This window comes from Hylaeus volcanicus, chromosome 3 (genome assembly GCF_026283585.1).
Source record: "Hylaeus volcanicus isolate JK05 chromosome 3, UHH_iyHylVolc1.0_haploid, whole genome shotgun sequence".
Classification (NCBI taxonomy): Eukaryota; Metazoa; Arthropoda; class Insecta; order Hymenoptera; family Colletidae; genus Hylaeus; species Hylaeus volcanicus.
The window spans coordinates 17,247,134-17,267,025 of record NC_071978.1 but is presented as its reverse complement, the minus strand read 5'-3'; the positions used below and the strand labels follow the sequence as shown (position 1 = coordinate 17,267,025).

At 36.2% G+C, this 19,892-nt stretch overlaps 1 protein-coding gene and 1 long non-coding RNA gene across 3 annotated transcripts in view; one reads left to right on the top strand and one right to left on the bottom strand.

The window, feature by feature from the left end:
- Nucleotides 1–19,892, top strand: part of LOC128873425 (protein cortex-like) — a 355,555-nt gene that overhangs the window by 25,376 nt on the left and 310,287 nt on the right. The gene's annotated exons all lie outside the window — the stretch shown is intronic.
- LOC128873426 (uncharacterized) lies at nucleotides 11,550–12,341 on the bottom strand. The gene is made up of 3 exons (XR_008456415.1): nucleotides 12,105–12,341; nucleotides 11,879–12,011; nucleotides 11,550–11,772 (listed from the first exon to the last, which is right to left on the bottom strand). It is a non-coding gene; the product is annotated as an uncharacterized LOC128873426 (long non-coding RNA).

Below are 19,892 nucleotides of genomic sequence, written 5' to 3'. Positions count from 1 at the left end.
CCCCCCCCCCCCCCCCACCCGCGGAACAATCCTTTTCAAGGACCTCCGACGTTTTTGGGTCATCCTGTATATTGCTCATAACTATTGTTATTGCATGAAACCTATTGGTTATAGATTGCCACTAAAAAGAGTGAAATAAAATAATTTTATGGAAAAAAAATTTAACCGACTTCAAAAAAGGTACAGTGAAAAGTATGAAATAATTTCTAGGTAATTTATATGAATACGCATTAGCTCTAGATAAAAGTATGGGAAAATGCAGTAAAAAGTATGAAATAATTTCTAGTTAATTTATATGAATACACACTAGCTCTAGATATAATTGCGTAAAAGTATGGGAAAATGCAGTAAAAAGTGTGAAATAATTTCTATTTATATTGCATTATTATTCACCATCGTTTGATGAATTTGGTTAAATTATTAAATACATCATATTAAATGCAATGCACCTCTTTCGGAGGCGGCGCAAAACTTAAAATTAAGTATATTCAAAATTGCCAAATTTGGTTTAACTTTCTGTCGGAGAAACAAAAAATATGGTCTTTAACTATTGCTATCATTACATCCGCTTTAGACATCATATTCATTAACACTATTCAATATCGCCGGCCCCACTAAATACTATCCCAAACCTATTCCTACAGTATTTCCATGGGGAGAGTTTATACATTAGCAGTAATCAATGTGGCCGCCCCTCCCCTCCAAAAAAGCCCCAAATCTACTCAAACGATATTTCCGTGTACATATTATATACATTAACTATTAATTCCACATAGACAATAAACATGTATACATTGACAGCATTCAATATTGCCGCCTCTACCAAAAGCTAACCCAAACCGGAATTAAAAATTTTTTACATTATGCGCCGCCTCCGAAAGAGGTGCATTGCATTTAATATGATGTATTTAATAATTTAACCAAATTCATCAAACGATGGTGAATAATAATGCAATATAAATAGAAATTATTTCACACTTTTCACTGCATTTTCCCATACTTTTACGCAATTATATCTAGAGCTAGTGTGTATTCATATAAATTAACTATAAATTATTTCATACTTTTCACTGTACCTTTTTTGAAGTCGGTTAAATTTTTTTTCCAAAAAATTATTTTATTTTAACTCGAGTTTCGATTCTTTTTCTGAATCTGCGAAAATATTAATTTGTATAAATATCCGCAGTCTAGTAATAATTTTTTACTCTGGTTTTCAAAATTTATTGAGCTGAGGAATGAAATACATAATTTTATAATATAATCATATTGAAATGTGATATAATTAAGTTACGTAATGTATAAACAAACGATGTACACCTTTAAACTCCTTTAAACTCCTTTCTACACCTTTATTTGAACTCTTGTCCTCATCAAATAAGAATAGAACTATCAAATATATATATATATAATATAATACACATATAATATAATAGATACACGCTTGTAATCAACACTAAAAGTATTTGTTGTATTGTTCAAACAATGAATGCATGCACCTATCATTAAATAGTGTTTTTTCGATACCAAAGAATTGTATTCTCATTTTTCATTTAAAAATTCCTCAAAACACATCAACCAATCCAACACTTGATACCAAGAATAAAAATTCATGAGTATTTCGTCATAATAGGTTTTACAAAAGGGCTTTAGAATGTTGTTTGTTAATCACAAATATTCTCATTAGCATAGTTATAGTGCAATATACATGTGCAATATATAGTTCAACATACATTATGTATATTTTATGTATGTTTTTGATATAATTGTACGTTCTAAATGCATAAAGTCCCCAGACTAGTAATCTTGTATAATTGTTTAAAATAAAAAAAAAATGAAATATCCAAAAAACCTAAGTTTTATTAAGAAATAAAATTCTAAATCCTCTTTTAGTAAACCCTCTATATTGCTAGAACGAAGGATGCAATAACGCCGCGAGTAATTGCCTGTATAATGCGTTTATAATTTTTAAGCCAGTAAAGCATTGTTTAGTGCCTCGATTCGCAAATTAAACTGACTTTTACCAACAATCGAACATATTTCAGTAATACCCAGGCCTGTCTTCGTGGAAAATGTGTACATCAACGTGATGGTGTGCATATCACATCGCTAATGGCATCGTATACACGAAACTACAACCCGTATATATGCAGAGTCAAGTATAATGTACGACCTCCGACAAACATAACATATTAATATCTAATACACGAAACCCCCTGGCAACGTAAATTACTTGCCTGCAGTTGTTCTCTATCACGCCAGACATTATTCGCACAGACTTATTCTTTATTGCGGTCAGAAATTGCACGGCGTAACGTATTCATTTTCTTCAGAATTTACGAAACCTTCCACTACTATCGGTGTTCAAGATCTGAATAAATATTGTTCCTCTATTTCATATTTCAAATGCACTCGATTCGTGGTAGTGTCGATCTCCCTTCGAATTAACCTTTTGGAAATACGAGGATTAAAATATGTTCTGCTTTATACTTCACAAACTCCATTGTTTACTTAAATTTTCGTTAGGTTGTAGAGTTAGGCAATGTTTGTCTCGTTCCTTCTTTGGAAAATGTTCAAAAGAGGAAACGAAACAATCAAGTAATCGTAATTTAGGGTTTGATCAACTCTGTTTGGTTGTATTACCAAACCCAGGTCGAATGTTGCAAATAACTTAATTGGCGAATCGAGGCATTAAATGCTGCTTAACTGGTTCCAAAATAATAAACGCGAGTTTACAAGCAATTATCGTCAACTAAACTGCATTCTTTGGTCCGATAAAGTGCAACCATAAATCGAAGTGATCCAAGCCCTTACGTTTCTCTTTTTATTCTTTGAGTCGTTTGTTCCCCCTGAAGAGAATTCTTTTTCGTTTCACGACTGAGAAATGAATGCAACAAACTTGATACATCTAATACAAAATTTTTAATATAGTAGAATGAAGGTGAGAGTTCAATTGTTTACAAATTTAATGATTTCTATTTCATGATTTTTTGATAACTTCTTTATGACTCACACTCAAAACGTACATTTCCAATATTTATTTACAAGATTTTTAAAAAGATAAAACATTTTACATTCAATTTATTAATTAACAGAACACAAATCATAAGAAGTTACTAACGCACTGCATTCTATTACTAAAAGTTCTACGTTTCGTTTTTATTATTTCAATAGTGTAATCAAATTTATTAATAGTTCATATTACACATGCTAGTTTTATTTTTACTTTTATTATAGTTAACAATAAAACTACTCAAAAGCTGGTCAATTTGAACTATGTGCATAAATCGAAATTCTTTTTAAAATGACTCGATTATTAACAATATTTTTGCAAGAATTTTTAATGACATTTACCATCAGAGGAAACTAATTGTATTGAGAAATTGATTTGCTCTTGTATTTTCTGTTATCATAGACATAGTAATATATATATGTATAATAGTTATGCGTTGATCGTTTTAGTTGTTGATAGTTCTAATTTTAATATATTTTAGTGACTTTATTTAGATCTCATTTAGACGTGTAATAATTTATCTGCGTAAAAACTATTTCGTTTGTTCACAAATTCAATAGATAAATTGGAAAATGTCTTCGCTCTGAAGATCGAAAAAAATCTTGTACTATAAACATTTTACTATCGACTGGAAAGTGTCTTACTTTGCTGTTCAGAAGCCCTACTGTTTATTTTCATCTTTGTCGAGTTGTATTATCAAAACCAGCTCGAATGATGCAAATAATCAACTTAATTGGTGAATCGAGGAATTAAACGGCGCGTAACTGGTTCCAAAATAATAAACGCGAGTTTACAAGCAATTATCGTCAACATTACTGCATTCTTCGGTTTGATAAGGTCCAACCGTAAATCGAAGTGCTCCTAACTCTTGCGTTCCTCTTTTTTCGTTTTGCAACCAAGAGTCGTCCGTTCCTCTCGAGGTGTATTCTTTTTCGTTTCACGGCTGAGAAATGGACGCGATAAACCCGATATACCAGATATCAAGGAGTTTTCTCGATGCAATCGGCGCGATTAATATTCCAAGTATCGAGCTCTGCTGCTACCGCCTTTCGTCTAGGTAGGGTGTTATTAACCCGCGATCATTCGTGGCTCGAGTCGAAGGCACGGCTACGAATCAATTATTAATTAACTTATTTCATCCAATAATTGCGACACGATGTACGTGCGCGCATGCCCTCATCCTCCTGGTTCACCGTGAGCATCGCGCCATCAGATACTATCTGCGTGAGAAAACGGATCCATGAAACGTTTCTACGATCGCGGAACGATCCAGCTGATAGCTCATCGCGTAAATACACACGCTGTGCGAAAGGTGAGACGCGGACGTTCCTTTATAATCGTCCCTCGGAGTCTAAGTACCTTCTGACTCCGACAGACGATTCTAATTCTTACAGGGAATCTATTAAACCTCTGATGATTATTATTATTATGCGAATCTATGCAGGGCTGGGCTTTTAAATGGGAACACTTAAATATCTCCGTTATCTATGATTGCATGGGGAGATTCAACTATGAATCATTCGTGAGTTTATTAGAAATTTATGTTGTAGCAATATTAACACATAATTCGTGGGTCACGAGATATCACGTGTATGGTTTACGTGATAACTGCAGATCATGGATTATATTGAGCTTTAAAATCAATTCGCACACGCTAAACACAATGCGCGCAAGGAACGATACTGGATTCAATGGTAAACTATTAAAGATTCGCTTGATGACATCTTAAAACTTTACTTTTCCTTCTTCAAACATGGTCGAAAAATCACATCAGCTTTTATAATAATAAAATTATAACGAGCAACAGTAATTGCAAATAGATCGATTGTAATTACTACAAGCACATCATGTTAGCAATGAGAGAAATTAATTGTCAGTTGCAAGTGCTACTGGTAATTGATCAATCGTAGTTGCTGCAAGTGTTTCATTTTAACAAATTGAAAACTTAATTGTCAGTTGCAATCGTTACTGACAATGGATTAATTGTAATAGGTACAAACAATTCATTTTCGCAATCGAAAAAGCCAATTATCAATTGCAATAGACGATTTCAATTATAATTGTCAATTGAATTACGGTGTGGCAATATTGACTGTAACCTACAGAACCAACAATGTGAAACTACCATTCACTGAATTTTTATTATTTGAAAAGTGTACAAGTTTTTAACTTCTCTACATTTTCCTTTTGGTTGTAGTTCAACATTTTGTCTCAGTTAATGTCCAACCAAAATTTTTGGTTCACGACATGGATCAACGTTCTTTTTAACGAGTAAATAAGGGGTTTAAATGATGTGATATTAAAATTTTTTTATTTTGTACGATTTCTAATTAGAATCCTACTAGAATATTGTTAGAATTTATTGGATCCTAATTCAGTATGTTGAAAGCAAGCCCGCATTGACACAGATGAAGGACGTGGAATTTGGTGCAATAGTCACATGGAGGGATAGTTAGAAAATTGTAAATCATAATTTTATAGATAAGATAAGATAATTTTATAGACCGTACTTTAATAGCGCGACTATAATCGATTTTCGTCGTTTATATTATGAGGCATATTCCACGATTCAATGTAAATCAATGTTGCGGACCTTTCACCTGATTCGACACGATTCGACAAATGAATTGCCCTAATGACAGAGCAAATCCATCTCTTTAAGACTTTAAGGCAATCAGCGCTGGTCAAATAACGTTTTACTCCAGGTTAACCCAATTCGTGTCGAAATAATATCGTCGATCATGTGTCCGTTCTTGCGACACTGTTTGTAACACGATATAACCGAAGTTTCCAAAGTACCTAACATTTAGTTATGGTCATTTTACGTTAATTCTTGATACGAATTCTCCTGTCTGCCGTGATAAATTATTTCATTTATTCGTGTACATGCATGCCATGAATTTTTCTTTGTACTTTATCGAAAACAAGTAGAGTATACGATGTAAGTCATGCTCTTGGAACGAATCGTAATTTCTGTTATGTTGCAAATAGAAGAAAGTGGTAAGATCACATTTTTTCCTGTAGTGAGAATGCTTATTACTTTTCAGTGAGTAAATCCATTTTTCTGAACAGTATGTGTATCAATGTACTGAGTTGCAAATAAATACTTAGTTATTGTTCTTTTGCTCTATGATAAAATTGTTCGAAGCGAGTACAATAAATAATGAATTTTTATAAATATAATCGAGAGAACAGAGGATTTTTAAATTTAATGAATAATTCAGTTCTCAAAGCATAACATCATTTTATGACCTAAGGTTTCGATAAAATATTGGCCTTCTTCAGGAGTAGCACTATAAATAATCATATTATACCATGGTTTTTGAAATCAATAAAAAATTAAAATAATCTAACAAAGATATGCAGAAAGAAAAATGTTTTATTTAAATCACAATGCCACATATACTATAAATTATGATATAGTCACACGTGGGAATCATTGATAACGATACGTAAATAATTATTCGAACTAAAAAGTAATTATGAAAATAATTATACAAAAAAATACATAAAGATAAATATGAATTTTATATATGTATAAAGATAACGATACATACATAATTATTGAATCCATAAAAATGTCATGGACGTATACATACAAAGAAATGTTTGAAAACAAATATATTATATGAATTAAGATAATGCATACATTATAAAATATAATACCACATAGCTAGTTGTTCGAACAAAAATGTGACTACGAAAACTAGTTTCCTTTCGGTTTCCATAATTACCTACTTATCATTAGAATCTATAGTGCTACTCTCTAAGGGGATTAGTATTTCATCAACACATTAGCCCCGAAACGATATTGTGTTATATTTTCTGAATTGAATTATTCGTTACATCAACAAACGAAACCATTTCCTCAATTACACTTGTGAATATTAACAAGAAGATAAGGATGTACCCACTATTCAACCGAATTTTTTACTTCCACTAAATACCTAAATAATCGCCTCTCTAATGGGAATCCACTCATCAACGTCAGCCATTTTAGAAAAGTCAGAACGAAACGCGGTCCTGCGCTCGATGCCGGAAAACGCTTCGGGATCTTTCAGCAGCGAGGATTTATTCGCAGGTCACCGTCATGCTGGGCGATATATAAATTGAATTGTAAATGCGAGACACGCCGAGTCGGTTGGCCCACACAAGCGGTGTGCATTATGCGTGCGACTATTTGCACGCGTGCTATTCGCCTACGCGCTCGCGTAGACGGCTCGTGCATCTTTCGCCCTTTACGCCCGCGCCTTCTTCATCGTCCTCGTTCTGTGCGTCGTCCTTGTCCTCGAACGTCGTCCACGCCGCCACGCGCATCGTTCATCCATGCGATATTAGGCTTATGGGGTCTTTTTGGCGTGACATTTTCATAAAATCTATTTTTTTTTTTATTATTCTTCCTAAGATAAATATTACGTTGGTGCATATGAAATGTCGTTTTTCTAGTGTTTCAATCACCCGGGCCAATGACATCCATTTCCCGTCTACTCTGTTATCAATTGATTGTAATTGTATTAAAGAAGCAGAAATATGCTGTAAGGCAAACACCTTAAAATACTAAAGATGTTTACAGTAGAAACATTAGAATCTTACTATCATCAAATATGAATATTTAAAATATCCGTATAATTTTTAATATGAGTATAATCTTGTGAAGACGGTGGTGAAAATTGCTAAAAATAAAAAGATAGCTTTTGAAAAAGATTACGTGAATATTACAATAATTTAACGCTGATTTGAAAAATTCAAGGCTGGTGATTTTTTATTAGGAAATCAACTTACTCGTCATCATTTTCTATCCTCTGATTGTATAATTAATGCAGAATCTTATTGCAATGAAATAGAAGAAATGCATTCAAAATTAATACAAATATAGAACTATGTGAAAATTATTTTAATTAAACGTACAGTATTTTATTGAATATACTGTAGTTTTGTATAGTTAGAGTTTCATTTGTAAAAACGACATTTCAGATGTACCACCTTAATATTACATGTGGCAATTAATTCTGTGCCTTTCTATGATAAACTTATTGTTCATTGTAAAAGAAAAACTATACTACTGATGATCTCCAGTTATACCGGAGAGATGTTAAAACAAGTGTCAAAGGAATCTGTGTTTTTCATGAAAGTTGGTACTTTAATGTAACAAAATGGCGAGGAAATATATCTGTTTAAATTAATCAACAAATGAAAAACAACAACAACAACAACAACAACAACAACAACAAGAACAATAATATATTTTTATTCTACCAGGGTGGAAGTACAAGTGTAAAAATAAATCTCGTTCAGTGCAAAGGCATAGTTATACATATACTGTTATCTGTAGACTGTACCACTGCATAAATATAGCAAATTATAGAAAATAAAATACACATTACAATGTTTAGAAGACAATACATACTTTAATTTACGTTTCTGTTCTTCGTGTGTGTACATAAAAATATGAATTTGTATAAGGATCCACTGTCTATTGGTCTGTCTTCAAAAACAATACAAAACAAAGCGATACAATAATAAAGAAAACGGAAGAGGAAAAAGGAGAAGTAGAAAATGATCGTCTACGCTACGGCGCGCATCGCTTATACGCTCGATATTGCATTTAAACCCGTTTTTACGTACACTGTTTAATGTTCTTGTCGAGCTCCGAGCGTTTTCTTGTCACGGTGCCCTTAACGACGAGGAAAGAAACGTTTTCTATACTGAGATCGGTTGTCTCTGACTTTGCGGCTGTGTAATGGGACCACAACGACGCTGGCTTGAATAATTTCACGGTTGTTTTTGCAGCACGATCGTAGAACTTCTGATCCCTTTTTATAAAAAATATCTTAAGTACTTTTCCTTGCCATTTCTTTTGTTGTTTTTGTTGAAACCGATTATTCTTTGAAGTATATCGTATAGAGATGGGGAAAGTTTCTATAATAGCTGGATAAATATTATTCAACGAATAAAAGTTTCTACAGATATATATATATATATATATATATCTGTAGAAAGAAAATAATCTTGTTGGAAGAAAATAATAAAGTAATTATTGTAGTTCTTACAGGAAACCCTTTTGATTTATTTAATTAACAAAGAAAAGAATTATTTAGTTAAGGAAAGGAGTGGCGGGAAGGAATTATATGGCTAAGGAAAAGTTAGTTTGGAAATAAGCAGTCACTTGCTTTATTAAAGGAAAATGGAGAACTCATACGTGTTTTAATGAAATAAAGAGAAATAACTAAATTACGAAAAATTAAATTGCTTATGGTATTACTACTGGACGGTTTGTATTTTACATGTAAACGTGTTGAAATATTTTATTAGAAAATTGTTTCTTACCCGACATTTTGTCAAAAATTATATTATTTCAACGTTTTCCATGATAATTCATACATATAGATATGGAAATTACTGAAGTGGATCCGAATTAGGGTTGAAGGTGTTTTAATAATTTATACAATTCCGCAAATCAAAGGGATTGTTATTAATGACTACAAGAATTACTTCATTATTCTCCGAATAATTATTTAATGAAATTTAACTTAGCAAATAATTCATCAGTCATCCATTGTTCGAATAAAATTTTTTCCAACTCTGGTGTCACACAGTGTGCTATAGAACTCGCTTACGCGACATATTGAGGGTGTGCGCCATTTTGAATAAGCTTATGGCCCCCATGATCAATGAAAGCGAGGCGTTCGTGAAGTCACGTTCTCAATAATTTGTATTTGAAAGTGTAATTGTAAAATTGTCACATGCGTATTTAACTTTTAGTAATTACTGATTATTATAGTTATTATTGATTTCATCTAGTTATTCACCTATCGATGAGGGGAGGTTAGTAAGGGAAGAAGCAGTAAGTTTATCCACGTTTCCATAAAGACTCTGCAAGTTTCCATAAAGCTTATGGGTTTCAATTTGAATTTAATTGGAAATCAAATTATATCGTACGTCATCGAAGTTGAAAGTATCTAAACCACCTATAGAAAATCTTTTAGAGTTAAAAGATAGCACGTCACTTTATTTTGTCAAAATTATTATATTAAGTACCTGAATGTAAAACGTAAATAAATGAATGGTCATTTAATCTATATATTTGTGTACTCCAATTGTAAACAAGGCATAGAACAATTTGTTTCATCTCATTTTTGTATTCCAATGAGTATTCTATTCAAATATTCGATGAATATAATTCCAATTCGTGATTATTCGATTATGTACTTCGATTGAGTATTTCTATATTCATAGTGTTCGAATAGAATGATGTATGTAGATTGTGAATCAAGTAGTTTCACCCTTACTGTAAGTATTTGGATACTTTCATGTTTAAATAATAATATTTGAGGAATGATATTGAAGTATTTAAATATTCAAACATTATTTACAGCATTCGAATAACTAATATATTTGCCTATTAAATTATTCCAATAATTCCAGCCACATTATAAACAAATATCAATAGATTTACAGCAATCACGCTTGAGAAATATTGTTTCATTGTAGGTGCAAGGTTTATTTGTTAGATTAGTTAATAGCTTAGCTATATAGTTAATAGCATTTCCATCCCTGTCTTTTGTCTAGATAAATATTTCAGATTTTCGTCAACGCGTAAAGATTCCAAAATGAGTGAACCACACAAAGCTTAGCAATTGCGACAATGTTGATCGATTAACTGTGATTCACGCATACACGTTGAAGATTAATTAAATATGTTTCCAGAAGCATACTTTGTGCTTAAAAAGATTATTTTAGGATAGAATTCAGCGACCAGCATCTTTGGAAAAGTATTGTTTCACTTTATGTAAAAATGTCGTATTACATAAATTAATAGCATTCCTATCGTCGTCCCTGATCTAAACGAAGGTTCTCGATTTTTGTCAACTCTTGAAGGCTCCATAGCGACTGAGCCATCTTCTCGATTCACTAGTGCACGCATAAACATTGGAGACTAAGCGGCACGAAGTAATTAACGATACAAATATATGCGCGATATATTTGCAGAACTATACTTGGGAGCTGAAAGATTACCCTTTAGTGGAATTCAGTTTTAACGATCAGAATGCTTGGAAAAGATCATCGCAAGTTTCACATCGCATAAAACAGTGGTTTATAGTATTACTCTCATAAAAACGCGCTGGATGGATAAGAAGATTGTCTCACATCGTAAAAATCGGCTAAGAACAGCTCCGATCGCTCCGACCACCATTTCAAGCTTGATTTGTCAATACGATGCAAGTCGATCAACGGTACAAACACACAGACCAAATATTTCTGGAAGAATACTCAGAAGCTGACGAGATTGGCCTTTGGTAGCAATAAAAAATTTGTGAAGAAAGTTTTTCTATTATTGATCACGATCTTGTACGGATTATTGATACAAGTACACACTCCAGACTTTCCTAGAAATATAATCTGGAACTGTAGATGCCAACCTCTAAACGAAATATCTTAAAATATATTATATTAAATATATTAAATATATTAAATATATATTAAATTATATATTAAATTATATAATATATTAAATTCAATGATAACAGTTTTTGAAAAAAGCAAATTTTACTATTGGTGACGATTTCATTAAAACAGGGTTTAATAGAATCATTATCATGGAAACTCATTTTATACACGAACAAATCTCATATCACGTTCATCACTAAAGGACAGTCTTCATAGCTTCGAGCAATATCTTGAAGTTAGCGAGTCAATTACTGGTACTATAAGCACACACTCGAGATATTTTTAGAAGTATACTCGGAACCTAGAAATATCACCTCCGAACAAAGTATTAATTTCAATGATAATAATTTTTGAGAAATATTATTTCACTATTGATCACGATTTCTTATCGCTTAAAATAGCGACAAATGGAATCCTTACCATGAAAACTCATTCTATGAATGGACTTCTCGAAACTCGATTCATCAACACAACACGAATTCATTTGTAGGTACTAGTACACATGTAAAATTTTCCCATAAGAATACTCTGGAGCTGGCGAGATTGGCCTTAACTGCAATTCAAACAAAGCAATCCACGTTTTAAAGAATTTCACTATCGAAGGAGATTTTGTATCACAGTAACCAAGAATTAATACAATTCTAACCATGAAAACTAATTTACGGGCAAGAAGACGGCTTTCCCCACGTTGTGAACATCACCGAGGTACAATCTCCGCAGCTCTAGTATTCGAAAATACGCGTACGTCGTTCACCGCGAAACACCGAGGCTCAACACTCGAACAACGCAAATCCCATAAACGGAACATATCGTATCCATGGAAAAGAATGCCGAGAGACGTCGAGGGTTCTAGGACTATCTCGAAGGTGGTCCCGGCCGCGGCGCCTGGACGCCTCGGTGTGTCGCGACGACGATCGAAAAGTCTGGCCAGTGACACCGTTGCTAGCTGTGGATGGTTACTCACTCCTCGACGGGATCGGTGCAGCACGTGCATCCGGCATATCGACACATGCGTTCCCGTTGGCCGCGGCGAAGACGCAGGTGCGAATGCGCAGGGTATCCGGGATCCTCGTCCCAACTCTCTTCGACGAAGGCGATAAACCGTCAAGTGGTTTCGCGATCCTCCTCCGTTATGCACCACTGCCGAGGAAACACGTTAACCAGCGTCGTTTGGGGTCCCACGACGAAAACGGACCCAGTTTCCCGTGTAAAGCCGGACCGAGACGTCCGCGGAAGACGATCGAGTCGCGCGTCGCGTTTTTCCTCGCTTGCCCGGCCGAGTTTTTCGTCGGTCCGATACTGCCGGGCCACACACGCAATATTTTTGCCCCGGCACGCACATCCCTCTCGTTTTCACGCATTCACCGCGCCTGTGTGCTCGGCCTTGTGTACAGTATAGTGGGAACGATGTTCGCGTGTGTGGGTCACGTGGACGGGGCAGTATTGGTTCGCACACGCACACGGGGTGCTCTCCACTTTCATCCCCGACTCACACGCCGCCCAGGACTCACACATCACGACCGATACATCGCGACCCGTTCATAGAAGGGAGAAAAATCGATGGAGTAGCTGGCAAGAGAGAGGCTACACGCACTGGGGAACCCTTCTTCTTTTTAACCCCGCGCGCTTTTCGAGGGCTTTAAAGGCCACGGCGATTAGCATAAATTTCGCTGCCTTCGACCACACCCTTTCTCGAACCCCCAAGCCCGGGATCGACCTATCCCGGTGAGGAACGGTGCTCAGGTTCCCTACCACGACGGCCAGTCAGCATCGTCTTCCGCTACCCCCGGCTACAGAGGAAGGGTCGGAGCTTCCTGGGAGGCGGGCAGAAATGCCACCCTTCGTTGGGTTTATTTCGTCCACCGGGTGGGGTGGCGAAATTTCGCATGGATTCCCGTGCGAATATATGCCGGGAAGGGTGGTTTTCTCGTCAATGTTGTGCCTTCTCCTTCCTTCACCTCTGATCCTCTTTCCACCCCGCTCTTTTTTCTCTGAATCCCTCCCTTGGGTTCGGGTGAGTCACGGGTTATATCATGGCGGACTTCTTTCATTCCCTGCCCCCTCGTTCTCCCGTTGGCGTTGCCACGCTACCAAGCGCAATGGCAGGGGGGCAGCAGGCGAATCAAGGCACGACGAAGGTGTCTTTATTTTTGTTCCACGGTGAAATATATGCTGTACAAGCTGAATGCGACGCCTTGTTATCTTTGTGCTTTCAAACTGGACCGACCGGATCGGACAATCTTCGGTCCAGGTGTCGTACGCGATATACTCTCTTAACCCCCTCTTTATCCGGCTTTGGGAAAATATTACGAGACGCGTCTTCGTTGCGAACCGTTACTTCATTTATCGGGTGCGAAATGGTTCGTTTGCTTCAACGAAGCCTTTTCGATTTCGTTGGTCGGTTCGCGAGCAAGGGCAAGCACTATTTCAAGGTCGCTGAAACGGTGTCTGTGGCAATTTATGCCGTGACCCTCCCTTTCATGAATTTTATGTTATCCTTTAAAAAGGAAATTTGAGAATAAGTTAACCCTTTGCACTCGAGGCCTTTTTTCTAGTATCTACCAGCGACTCGAGATGCTTTCTTAGCATTCTATTGCCACGAATGCTGAGCTATCGAGATTTGAGAATCAGGTCACCTTTACCTCACCGACAATCATTTTATTGACACTTCGAGTTCCAAAGAAATTAAACCTAAAGAAACATTATTGCTGATAGATTTGCTGCGTGAAACCTAATGGTGACTGAGAGTCACCTCTCGAGTGCAAAGGGTTAACTTTAGAGTCTAAAGTATCAGTGTTATTCGCAGACGTATGATTGAAGTGCGTCTACATTCGATTCAAATATTTTCTACATTGTACAGGGAATATCAACATAGGAAGCATCAAGTATATAAACTAATCTTGTGTCTTGCTAATGTAGACTACCATTACTAATGTAAATACCATTTATTTCTAAAAAAAGAGCAATACAACATTTAATCTTCACTCAATCACAGGAGAGAGAAAGAGAAAGAGAGCGCACATACCATTTTAAACTGTAGCTGTAAACAATTTAATGTAAGGGCACACAACTAGTTCCTACGTCTACTTCTATTGTACTGCATAATCCCTCATGCAAAATCTCGATCCTTCGACCAATTTAACTCTTTTCTTTACACTATAAAACACATGAATTATAGATATAACATATCGATTTGGAATGTAATATGATGCGCTAGATAACTTCTAACGTAGAATCCTAATCCTTTGACACATACATCCATTTTCTACACATTATAAAGCACATGATCTTGAAATATAATAACACAGTACATAACCCCTAATACAGAATCCCAATTCTTTGAGAAGTACACCTATCATTAGCACAATATAAATCACACGTACTTGAAGTGTAATAACACAATACACAACCCCTAATACAAGATCCCAAATTTTCAATAAATTCAATTCTCTCATACACTCTGTAGGACATCTCACTCGAAAATGTTGTTATCCTGCTAATACAAGCAATGGAGTTAAATCACTCTGAAACGATTAATCTATTTATCCCTCGTCTCCTATACAGAAATCTATCGTTAAAATATTAGGTAGACTGGAAAGTAATGTGGTTTTTGTAATTTTAAATCCTTGTTTATCACTCAACACCTCGTTGCTTTTCATCGGTCATTGAAAATTTGCACACTAGTTGGCTGTTGATAACGAGGGCGATTACATAATTGCTTAAAAATAGAAATTCATCAAAAATTTGTTTGAATTTAATGTAAAAGAAACGACATTACTTTCCAGTCTACCTAATATATTCATAGAAAATTGTGTTTTACACAAAACGACTCAACACTCCATCCACACGTACACAGAGTTTCTTTTCAGTTTTCTTTTCTTCGGTATCACTTCTCCTCCGTTAATTTTACAGGTATCGTTTTACAGGTTGCAATTTACATTCTCCGTAAAGTATAAAGTTTTCGCTTGAAGCATAAATGAGTTAATACAACATCTCGTCTACCACATATCACATCAAGCCCGAAGAACACCACACGAGCAGTATCGTCTCCCATCCAAAAATAAATGTAACCCTAACGGGTTCCAGTACTTCTCCCACTGCCATTCCTTTCGCGATCCAACATCGCGGAGGTAACTTTTAGATAGGTGGCTCCTTTAGTGACGAAATGATTCAGCATCCAATGGGTCGAGCCGGTTTTTGCGGAGTCTGGTCCTGGGTACCATGGTTCGAGTTGCACGGCGACATAATGTTTCAATGTAATGCCGCGATAAGAAAGGGAACACGCGACGAAAAACGTCTCGTCTGATCGAAATTGGTAAGTAGGTGGTTTAACGAAGCATAAGTTAGTTTCTTTCGTTGGTCGAGCTGCCAGCTGGAAGCCGATCCTTCGTCTGCCGCGACGTATCTACCTGGTGATCTGTGGAAACGTGGGCAGAGGATAATTAGAAAAATAGTCCGTTTTCATGCTGCTATGCCTGGACGAGACAATAGTAAATACATAGTAGACTCGGGATATCCTGGGATGTCCTAAGTGATTTAGTCTCGCGATGCTGCTTCAGCATTCGTCAATTTTAATGGAAGCTCTTCTGGTTCGCATAATAGCTTGTCTGTTTGAAATGAAATCCTTTTTGCGCTTGTGCTTCTGCCCCGCCCTCGTGCAAGGTACCTGCGCTCAACCCTCTATTTCATGAATTTTTTACTTCTCCTTCTTTATTCTCCGTATTCTTCTCTTTTCGAGCCCTAAAAGTTTAGTATCGATCGTTTTTTATTAGGTAAACGACGTTTCGACATGGAAAAATATTTGTATCCTTTCAAATAATTACACCTGACGTTGACATTGCATTCTAAGTTAATATCATCAATAAAAGAAGTTATAAACATGATTAATATCGAAGGTGTAGTACATATTCTAAGGTTATATAATAGATATACTGCACGATAATTGTTTGATCTCACCCAAATAAAGTTGAAAATATCATCAAATGTAGTACGTAATTCAACAAACGTATTATTAGGTTCTCCTACTGGAAATGTTGAAAATTGTGACACTGCCTAAATACTCGAAATTTGGATTAATTAGTTTAAAGTACTCTACCTCAATTTCTGTGCTTATCAATTAAAGAATGATTTTTCTTCTCAAAACCTTGAGGTTGGTGATGTTTCCAAAGTTTAATTATATTTGGTTATAATTATAAGAGATATAATCTTAATTCATCTTTTTCGCATAATTTTAGGCGCTTTCTTCGCTAAGTCAGTATTTAAGAAAAAACACTGAACCCCCTTTTCAACTAAATATGTAGTTGGAAACGCTATAATTACAACCTTAATTTCCATTCATAGCAGCTAAAATATACTAAATAACATATTTTTTATTAATCCACGTAAAGTGATCATCACCCCCAAAATTAGATAGTCAGACAGTCGCGCACTACAAGGTATCAATTGGGGGTGATATCGCCCGCGTTGAGAAACAATGATTTAGATGACGTATGTATATATGCCACGTACGCATGTGGTCGGTTCCGAGCTAGAGTGAAAATGGCCTGTACTCGGTGATACAATTATAACAGCCTAGCAGGTCTCCACTCGCGGTGGTGTCGCTGCAGGAACACAGTCGTGCCCTTTCTCACGGTCGAGATCGCGAGGTCGCGAGAGAAGTCTGCCTGAGTTGGACGTAAAAGTTGGTAGGCAACTAAGTCGGTCTTGGCTAGACACACGCGAAAGCCGCGCGCGAAAGCGTCCGCCTAGAGTAAGTAAGTTACAGTCGTAATCTTTTGAGCGACACTTTCGCGGCGACACGGGCATTACGACCTGGATGGATAAAGAGTGCGGAGTGCCGCTCACCCGACGGGACGCGCGATTATGCAAACGCGCATTCTGTTCGGTGGCGTCACTATGGTGAGCTAGGGGTGTAGACTGCACTGGGTGGCAGCATCGAAGGTGGTGACACCGAACCGATTGTCTCTAGTGCGGACCGACGTGATATCCCACACCATGTTTTTCTTTATACAGGGTGGGTCGGAATACACTCGAGCAGAGTGTGATTCTATGAGCGAGAATAAGAATAAAATTCGGCGTAACGGTTTCTTGTCCGTGGCTTGATTGTCGAAAAAATTGATGTTGAAATTTATTGAATTTTTAACGTATTAGATTGTTCCAATTGTTCAGGGTGGGTCGGAATACACTCGAGTTGGGTAATTCTATGAGCGAGAATAAGAATAAAATTCGGCGTAACGTTTTCTTGTCTGTGGCTTCATTTTCGAAAAAATTGATGTTGAAATTTATTGAATTTTTAACGTATCAGATTGTTCCAAATATATCTTTCGCGTCTTACATTCAACTGTTTTTCTGGCAGTGTTTATACAAATAGACATTCTGTATCTCTGAAAACTTGATGTCCTTCTTTATGGTCAGTGTCTATCGTGGAAGATATTTCGTTCACATTGAAGTGTTGTTCACGCCGTTTCATATGCCTGCAAGTATTATAAATCAAAGAAAGTATTTTCGACATACAGGGTGAGCCAAGTAAGTGTGACATGTCGTAACTCCGTTAACAGTGCCTTTGAAGAAAAATGACAAAGGGAAAATATAAACGATTTAATGGTCACTATATTTGTAAAACCATCTTTTTTGTATAAGTGCAATGGTGCATGTGGATTCGATAGTAGAATGTTTTCGTCATTCTACGTAAAAAAGTATTAGAGGTAAAGTGGTAAATGGTAAAGGGCTCAATGTAAATGGAGGAAACGAACATGGATGAAAATTATATGAATGTGAATTATTAGTACTTTTTTAACCCTCTGGCATACAACCACGAATGAGGCTCGTGATAAGGAATTTGGGCAATAAACAACAAGTACGAGTCTGACTCGTGGTACTTTGTTTGAACTTCCTAACTTCCTATTTACTATGACTCCAGCAATCGGTATGTAGGTCAAAGAATTAATGATTCTATCGTAGAATTATTTTCAGAAACCACGCATAATTTGGGTTATAAAATAAATTCATCACATCTTAAAATTTGTTTGACGTTGTATGTGTAAAAATGTTCTCATTGTATAAATATAAGATGTGAAATCATAAGTTGTTATACTAGGCGACACTAACCATAGCGACGCCACTGCATTCTGCTTAAGGTTTTCTGAATTGTATCCTTCGCGTTGTTCTGTACGGAGAAAGACATCGGGCTGACTTTACGGTCAGATAAATTGATGGATAAGGAGAAGCTCAGGGATGAGAGTGTAAGGCTCACCTGAAGAGAGTTATGAGACTATCAGTGACACGGAGCCGGTATCAGAGCGTTGAAGTCTCGCCGCTATGGCGCTATAGGTACGGTAGGATGACTCGGAGACCTAAAGAGGATTTTATTCACGACGGTTGCCTTGTTCAGGCAAGTCAGTTTCATCTTCTGGCAACACGAATGTATTCGCAGTGATTAGGAGCAACTGACTTGTTATCTCAGTTTTATTATCATCAATTGGTCTAGCGGAAATTTCGTTAAAATTGTGTTAAACATTTCCGACAATTAGTATTGTATACTTGCGAGTGACATAATTTTCAAGATAAATATAAATGTAGGTGACACACTTCGTAGAGTCAAAACGAATGGTATAAACCACTGTTTTTATTATCATTTGGTAGCATTAGGTCGTAATGAAAATTAAAGATTTTAGTACTGAACAATTAAAACAAATACATTTAACAAACAATAAATAACATTTCATAGGAGTTTGTATTATTTGAAAGCTCTGACGAAATGTGTGAAAATTTCAAAAGTAAGTTGTTCAATTTGAATACGTGTAACTATTGTTTTTAGTCTTTAGTTGCACTAGGTACCGTCCACTTTTATTTCAGCAAATACTTCTGAAAAAATTCCAGTTTCGAATATATCTGAGGTGCTAATAGCTATTGCCCCATCCTGTATAGTTATAGAAGCATTTAAATTGAATTTCATTGTATGGTAGCTTCCAGTCCTGTTCTATACATATGTATGATCAAACGCCTTAAACCTGAGTGATCCAAACAAGACCGTTTAGCAACTCAAATTAGCAGTAAAAGGAAACCCGTCGCCATAAAAGCTGCGTTACAAATAACAGCGATAATTTCAGGAACGAAGAACTATTACACGTAATCCTGGAGGTTGTACGATCGGCAAAGCTCAGTTTTATTGAAGTCACTGAGCACGTTTTTCAAATTGCAGTATAAGAGAACGAGAGGGAGCCGGCGAATGCCGATGTACAGCACCAAACATGTCTCCGCGATCCCCGATAAAACCTGAAACCTCTCCATTACGAAAGGCTCCGGCAAAAATATCGCTCCTTCTTTGCCATTCAGAGGCAAGATCACGTAAACCCAACAAAAAGGAAGGTCCATCCGAGGGAACAAAATCGGTTCCCGCGATGCAAGAAGTATGCGCTACGAACATTGCGGCAGG